The sequence below is a fragment of the Mus musculus genome, chromosome 2 (genome assembly GCF_000001635.26).
Source record: "Mus musculus strain C57BL/6J chromosome 2, GRCm38.p6 C57BL/6J".
Lineage (NCBI taxonomy): Eukaryota > Metazoa > Chordata > Mammalia > Rodentia > Muridae > Mus > Mus musculus.
In genome coordinates, this window is record NC_000068.7 from 178,659,111 (window position 1) to 178,666,790 (window position 7,680).

Consider the following 7,680-nt stretch of genomic DNA (forward strand, 5'->3'; position numbering starts at 1 on the left):
GAAAACCCTGTAAATGTCAGTTGTTTATTACAGGCTGCACGTGTGTCCAAGATCCCTGTGAGAGTCTCATCTGAGAGCGCCAAGCTATCATTCACACTGTGGGGAGGTTGTCTCAGGGGTCTGCAGATGATGATGGTTGTGGTATAGGTGGTGAGGATGATGGTGACTGTGGTGATGGTGATTGTGATGACAGATAGGGTGGTAACAATGGTACTCACCATGTGATGGGCTCTCTTTGAAGGGCCAGATCACTTCATTCTCAAAGCAGCCCTACGACATAGGTCCTACCGTTATCCTATTTTATAGGTGTTTGAGGTGACACACTGTTACACAAGGACCATGTGACTTCAGGGTACTCTCTGTTAATGTCTCTAAGGGGCAGCACACAGAGACAGTGACTAGCCTGACTTGTGGAAACACTGGCCTTTCTCTGCTCTATCTCTAAATAGCACCCTGGAACTCAGGAAGAGAAAGCCCTCCCTCATGAAGCACATGCCACGCCATCTGATCACAGCGAGGACCTTCCATGATGTGTAAGTTGACTGCAGAGTGAAGAAGCCAAAAGCTAGCGTGGACAGGATGGCCTCTCACAGGTGGACATAGCAACCCCAGGAAACACCTCTGACCCAGACGGATGGGAACTGGTGAGACACTTTTGATTCCATAGCCCAGTGACGAGGAACCTGTGTCTGGGGTCGGCAGACCTATTCCATGCCTTCCCACTGGATTGTGATCTTGGGGAATGGCTGACGGTTTCCTGGGCTGTGTGGTTGGGACACTGGAGAAGTGGGATTCAAAGGGGACCTGGCATAGGGCCTTCTTCAGTGTGACCCCTGAGTCCTCTCTGATACAGGGAGGCAGCAAGACAGAACCCAACACTGTGTCTGATGATCACAGACACTCTCTTAGGACATAGCCAAGACAAGTGTTAACAGTTGTTCAAGGTGATTGGAAGTATTTCAAAGAAACAGCTTCCTTAGGAAAGCCCTCTAGTGGGCTGAGGAACCCTGGCTGGCAAATCTTACCTCCTAATTTCAAGCTTCATCAACATGTGAACAACTTGGCCATGAGGATCTAGGGGACCTATTTGGCATGAGACAAACATTTCTTAACCAAAGAAACCATTCCGTTTTCCATAAACTTAAAGTCATCTTGAAAGTTAATATTGAATATGAGGTGAGTTTGTAGTAAATTAATTTTTAACCCCAACTGCTTGCAATAAACTTGGAGTGGAACTTGCCCTTTTGAGGAAATGGAGACATCGAACCATGAAATATTACTTTTCATTACTAATATTTCTAGAAGTAATAATCTCAGGTTAAAAACACCCAGTGAAGTTTTTTAATGCATCTAGGCCTAGACTAATGAATGCAGATCCAGAGAGTTTAAAAACTGACATTTGTGTTGAAGGGCCTTATCTTTGTGCTATCAAATCAGAATGTTTGTGTGAACACATGTGCATATGTGCATGCACACACATATACACACACATACCCAGGCATACATATACACATACACACATGCATACACATATACACACATAATCATAAATATACATACACAAATACATACATATATGCACACATACACATGCTGTGCACACATACACACACACATGTGCACACATACATATATACACACATATTTGTGTACATATGCACAAACACACACACACACACACACACACACACTCTGTATATGCACACTGTTAATCTTCCAGAAGGTTGAACAGAAATAGAAAGAATTTCTTTGTTACTGACATTACTTATTCATTTTTAAAAAATCTAAAACTGTAACTAACTGGCATAGTCTTTTGTGTATGCAGTGAATGCACAGGTGTGTAGCTGGGCCCACCTGTGCATACAAATGCAGAAGTCAGAGGAGGAAATGGGATCTATTTCCATATTGCTTTATTTTTGAGACAGGGTCTGTCCCTGACCCTGAAGCTTGTCATTTGACCTCGGCTGGCCAGCCAGTCAGATTCCTTGGCCCTGATGGGGCTGCAAGCACACATGGCTGTGCCTGGTTTTCACATGGCTGCCAGAGACTTCCTCAGGACCTTTGGAGGTCACATTGAGAGTTCTTTCCTGCAGAGCCCTCCACATCTATGCAGCCAAGCTGGCATGGTCCCAACCACAGTCTTTGTCCCCTTGCGTGAATCCTTTTGGTTATGGCTTTCGTTTACTAAAAAGTGCTTTCTTCTTTCACTTCCCACCCCAATCCTTTGAGTATGCATTTATTTTGTTAATTGGAACATCTCTCTCAAAGATTCTTCCCCCTCCATTACTCGCCTAGAGTACATTTCTCTACAAACCTCTGTACATGTCTACTTGCATTTTGTCAGCTTTGGCTATGGCTTGCGTGCCATCATCTTGGGCTGAGGGTTGGTGATGGCAGGAAGTCTGACAGGAGCTGGGGCTCTCAGGGTGAGTCTGCTTATAGCAGCATATTCACATCTGGAAGAGTGGCTGATGGGTGGCTGAAGGTATCTCTTATTGTGTAAAGGATTGCAAAGCCTTGTGCCTGTCTTCTCAGCTGAAACTTAAATGTCATTCTCTCTCTCTCTCTCTCTCTCTCTCTCTCTCCCTCCCTCTCCTTTCTCCTCTCTCCTCTCCTCCCTCTCTCCCCCCCTCTCTGTGTCTGTCTGTCTATCTGCTTCCTCCCTTCCATTTTCCTCCCATGTAAACAGCACCAGCCTTCTGACAAGAAGAGTTGCTCGCAGGAGGAGAGCATGAAGGATTACAACCGCTACTGCATCTGGCAAGAGCATTGAGGGGCGGATAAAGTCCTTGGACAAGTTTCTGGTGGGCAGGATAATGGCTCCAGAAGGTGTCCATTTTAATTATTAAAACATAGACATTATTACCTCTAAAGTTAGAGAGACTTTGCAGATGTGGTTGGGTTCAGGGCTTTGAGATGGGAGACCATCTGGCTTACTGTAGATTCACATCATCTACAAAAGAAAAAGCATGACCATGGGCTGACAACTGAAAAAGAAGCTGCAAAGGGCAGACTCAGCTGCAGCAGATACCCGACCTATCATCAATTCTGAAGATGGAGAATGGAGCCACAAGACAAACATGGAAGATGACTCTCTGGCTGGGGGAAGGCCCTCAAGCCTTTCAGCCAGCAAGGGAAAGGGACCACCATGCAGTGTAAGAAAGGAACTGTGTTCTTGCAGAGTGCTTGGGGAAACAGCCCACCCAGAGCCTCCAGACAGGATCAGGGCCAGATTCTGTTCATGAAACCTGGGCTGGCCTTTTGGTCTCCAAAGGCATGAGGCAGCAATATCAGGTTTACCTTGCTAAGCTTAAGGCAGAGTAGAAGTAGAAAAGTAACATAGAAGCAGAGCTTGCACCAAACTAAGGTAGTGGACACTCAGTCAACCATGGCCCATTGCTCAACTGTGGACACTCAGTAAACTGTGACCCATTGCCCAAGTGTGGACATGGTCAACTGTGGCCCATTGTTCAAGTGTTGACACAGTCAACAGTGGCCCATAGTCCAAGTGTTGACACAGTCAACTGTAGCCCATTGTTCAAATGTTGACACAGTAAATAAACCATGACTCATTGTCCAAGTGTGTCCCAAAGCTCTCATGGAGCTGATAGGTCTCATTTGCATCCTGCCTTTAAGTCAGAAACGACCCACCTCAATGTGCAGGGGATGCCTGTGTTCACTCCCCTATGGAAGTACGGGTTCTTGCCTGTTGTGTCCCAGCCATTGTCTGCCTGGCCACCAACTTCTCTGAACCTCTGTGAGATTGACACTTGTGAAGACCACTGATGAGCAAGATGATGGACTATTCATCTTTCTACTCCTGGATGATGTCACACGATCTTCTTCTACTTCTTACTTACCAGTGTTATCACCATGATGGGGGTTATTCTTTTAATTTAATTTTAAAAAAGGTTTATTTTTTATTTTATAGGTATGAGCATTTTTGCATGTCCAGTAATGAAGGCTCAAAGATGGAGCTGAATTCCCTGGCATGGGGTTCCTGGATGGTTTTAAGCCACCATGTGACTGTAGGGAACCCAACCTGGGTCCTCTGTGAAAACAGTGAGTGCTTCAGCCCTGAGCTCATCGTTGTTGTGTTTCCATAATACCCCAGACAACAGTTGGGAGTGTTTTCACCACAAAGAGACAGCAAGTGTTTATTGTGTGCTGATTACTACCTTATCATTACACAATGCACACATGCATCAAAACATCACATTTTCCCATAAATATGTACAATTATATGTCAATCAAAAGTAACGTAAAACAAGAGTAGGAAAGGCCTGGTGAGATAGGAGTATAACGCCCCACACTACCTCACAGGGTTTGCTTGCTCATCAATCATGACTAGCTCCAAGGCCACTGTGCAGGACATGAGGTGTCAAGAATTGTGGGATTATAAAAAAGGACAGAGAACAAAGAAAGAGGGGGAATTCCTTTGATTTTTAAAAAAGAGATAAACTGGGTCAAAAAAAGAAATATAGCTTAAATCTGTATTGTAAGCTAATTCCATTTTGAAGTCTTTTGGGAGACCTTGCATGTTCATTGCTATAAAGCCTTGGCACGCTGAGGATATCCCTCCATACACTGACATTTCATTCTAAGTTAATGCGCAAGGCCATGCCTTGCTTTTCTGGAAAGGAAAGGGCTGAGGATGGGAGGAAGCCCAAAACACATTGCTTTAAAACTCTACTTCCGAACGCATCCACTGTGTGACATTTAAGTCAGCAACAATTAGCCACAGCAGTCACAGGCATGCAGAAAGCCACGAGCCAAGCCTGTTGGCATGGGTGCCTTTCTGTAGCACATGGGTTAACCCTCAAGGTTCAGAATTCTCATGTTCCCTGAATGTGCACATCACCTCTCTTCAGTGGCTGTGTGTGAAATTTCCTCTGTGCATCTCTCCTGTCCCCTTGGACTGCTAGTCATCCTTACCCATCTCTCCTGTCCACTAGGATCCCCAGTCATACTTACCCATCTCATGTCTGCTCAGATTCCCTGTCATTTGGGACAGATACAGAAACCTAGAGTCTTGGAGGTCTGATTCTATCTAGAGGCCACAACCCTGGGCCTTAGTATCTTCACTTGTGTGCTGTGCGATGGTGACTCTCCTTCTTCCTCCCAACAGACTCAGGAAAATGTGTTCTCCTCCTTGCTATCATGGAATAGAGATTACCTTGTTTCTGTAGCCATGGCAACCAATTAAACAGAGCAGTGGTGAGGTAGCTAGGTGTATGGTAATGGCAATAGTAATGGAGATATTTATTGATACGCCCAAACAGGAAGAGAGGAGAGGGCCACCCGAGCTGCCTGTGTTCCATGCATGGTTCCCCTTCCCTTTCCCCAGCTGAGGTGGTCTTGTGGTGAGCTGGAGTGTACAGGATCGAGGTTAGCTAGCTGATGAAAGGGGGGTTCTAGGCTTCAGCCTTTGTGAATGTCATCATCCTTGGTGGGTTGAGACTTTACTGGGATACAGCTTTGGGGTTCCCCACACCCACTGATGCTGTGTAGGCAAGCCAAAAGACTCATTGGTCCCTTAAAGTTGATGTTGGTGGAGTCCTTACTCTGGTGTCGAGTCTGGGGTAAAGACATGTCTATTCACATCTCCATAGGCAGGAAAACCTAGGGCAGCAGCAGGGGCACTGGAAAGCTGTGGGAGAGCGCTGAGGTGCTGTCAGCAGGAACAGTGCAGGTACAGTTCTTGCCTACACTTGTTTCTCCCAGCAGTCTGAGAACCTGATTCTGACCCAGTCTGGTGTTTTCCATTCCCCACCTCAGAAGCAAATTAAGGGCGGAGGGAGGGGGGACAGGTCTGTATTGGCTTACAGTCTAACAAGGTGGGGAAGACCGCAGCCCAAGTGTATGCTAGCTTTCTGTATTGTATTGTATTGTATTGTATTGTATTGTATTGTATTGTATTGTATTGTATTGTATTGTATTGTATTGTAGTCAGGAAGCAGAGGCTAGATAGGAATCAGGACCAGTCTAAATAGTGTCAAGGCCCACCTCCACTGACCCACTTCCTCTTTCTAGGCTCCACCATCTGAAGTTTCCATAGTCTCTTGAACAGCGCCACCTGCTGGAGACAGAGTCTTCAGGCACACGAACCTCTCTCAGGGTTGGGATTCCACATCCAAACCGCAGAAGCTGGTCTTGCCAGCCTGCTGTCAGCCTCTCAGCTCTGGCCACTCCATCCAAGGACCGCTGCTGTCTGCTAGCAGGGTGAGGAAGATTTAAGATGTCATCTGTCCCCATCAGTGCCCTAAGTATACAGGGCTGAGTGGTTGCTCTCAAGCTGTTCCCACCGGGCAATGGAACCATTCCTTACTTACTGGTTTATTAACAAAAAAACATTTCCTAACTCACTATTGTAATAATAATGATTATTGCAATTCAAGGCTGTCTGAATTACTATTTTTTATCTTCTATTACCAGTGTCATTAATAATATGTGAAGGTCTATGCATCTCCATCCTGAAGTTTTGAGCCACCTGAGCCAGCCATGGGGATATTTGTACTTACTCTGTCCTGTAAGGGAGCTCTTGGGACTTGGTGTCACCAGGCCAGCCTGGTGCAGAGTTGTATCCCTGAAGGTATACCCAGGTAGCTGAATGTCTCTGTCTCCTGCCACATCCTTGACCACATACCACATAGCCATGGGCAACTTGTGAGATCCTTGTGAAACAGGGGTGGATATGGGGCCTCTGGAGGGATTCTGTCTTTGGAGGAGTTTTGTGATTGTGGTAAACAGCACAGAACAAGAGGAGAGATGGGACATGATTGTCACTGACTTTTGTGCCTCTTAAGGCATCTGGGGGAATGGGAATGGTATTTGCAGAGTCTCTGCATAGACTCAAGAAAGTTGATGCCTTTCATGAAGCCTCCGTCACCATGAGTTAAGGCTAATAAAAAGTAAAATGTACACTAGAGATCTTGGTATCATTCTGTCAAATTATTCTATGCTATTGAAAATAATTCCAAAGTCAAGCATTTTCAGGAATAAGGTTTGAATTACACTCTAATCAGGACTTCGTGGGGTCTAGAACAGGACATCTGCAGAAGTACTGACATGCACGCACTCAGACAGCAGTCAACTGGAGATCTGCAGCAGCTCCCAGCCTGGGCCTCCTTGTCTGGCAGGTCCATATCACCCCTGTCCAGGTTCCTTGGCCCCGAGAGTCAACTTCAGCACTCAGGCTTGGATTCATCCTTAAAATAATCACTTCTCCGATTCGGTCGATGCCATCCTAATCCACACACCCCTACCCGCTCTTGATTTCTCTGGAGCCGACAACTGGTGAGATCCTCTCAAATGAATCTTGAACGTGCAGAACTCAAGGCTGACTGTCCCCCAAGTATTCTATGGTTTGCCACAATGGGTCCTTATTCCTCTGTTTTTGCTAGCTGGACAGGGGCAGGCTGTAGGAAGAGCACGGTTGCACAGAGATCCTCCCTTAGGGAAGCCAATATCCAAGGGGCAGAAGGGGAGGACCTCTGAGCCACTTTCATTAGAGAGATGAGCAAGCATGGTAGGGACTGACCCACAGGCCCCGTGACAGTGTCCCCAAGGAAAGTTTATATTAGAAAGCAGCAGGGAATAGAACCATGGCTGGGGGCATGGAGCTCTGCCTGCTGTCATCAAATCAGGTACCCAGTGTGAGAAGTGCTTCGGGTTCTCCTG

General features: G+C 46.2%; 1 long non-coding RNA gene across 1 annotated transcript; it reads left to right on the top strand.

The window, feature by feature from the left end:
• Positions 1 to 250: 250 nt before the first annotated feature.
• On the top strand, positions 251 to 6,397 carry Gm35695 (predicted gene, 35695). Its single transcript, NR_166157.1, has 4 exons — positions 251 to 352; positions 450 to 644; positions 3,932 to 4,062; positions 6,034 to 6,397. It is a non-coding gene; the product is annotated as a predicted gene, 35695 (long non-coding RNA).
• Positions 6,398 to 7,680: the final 1,283 nt, after the last annotated feature.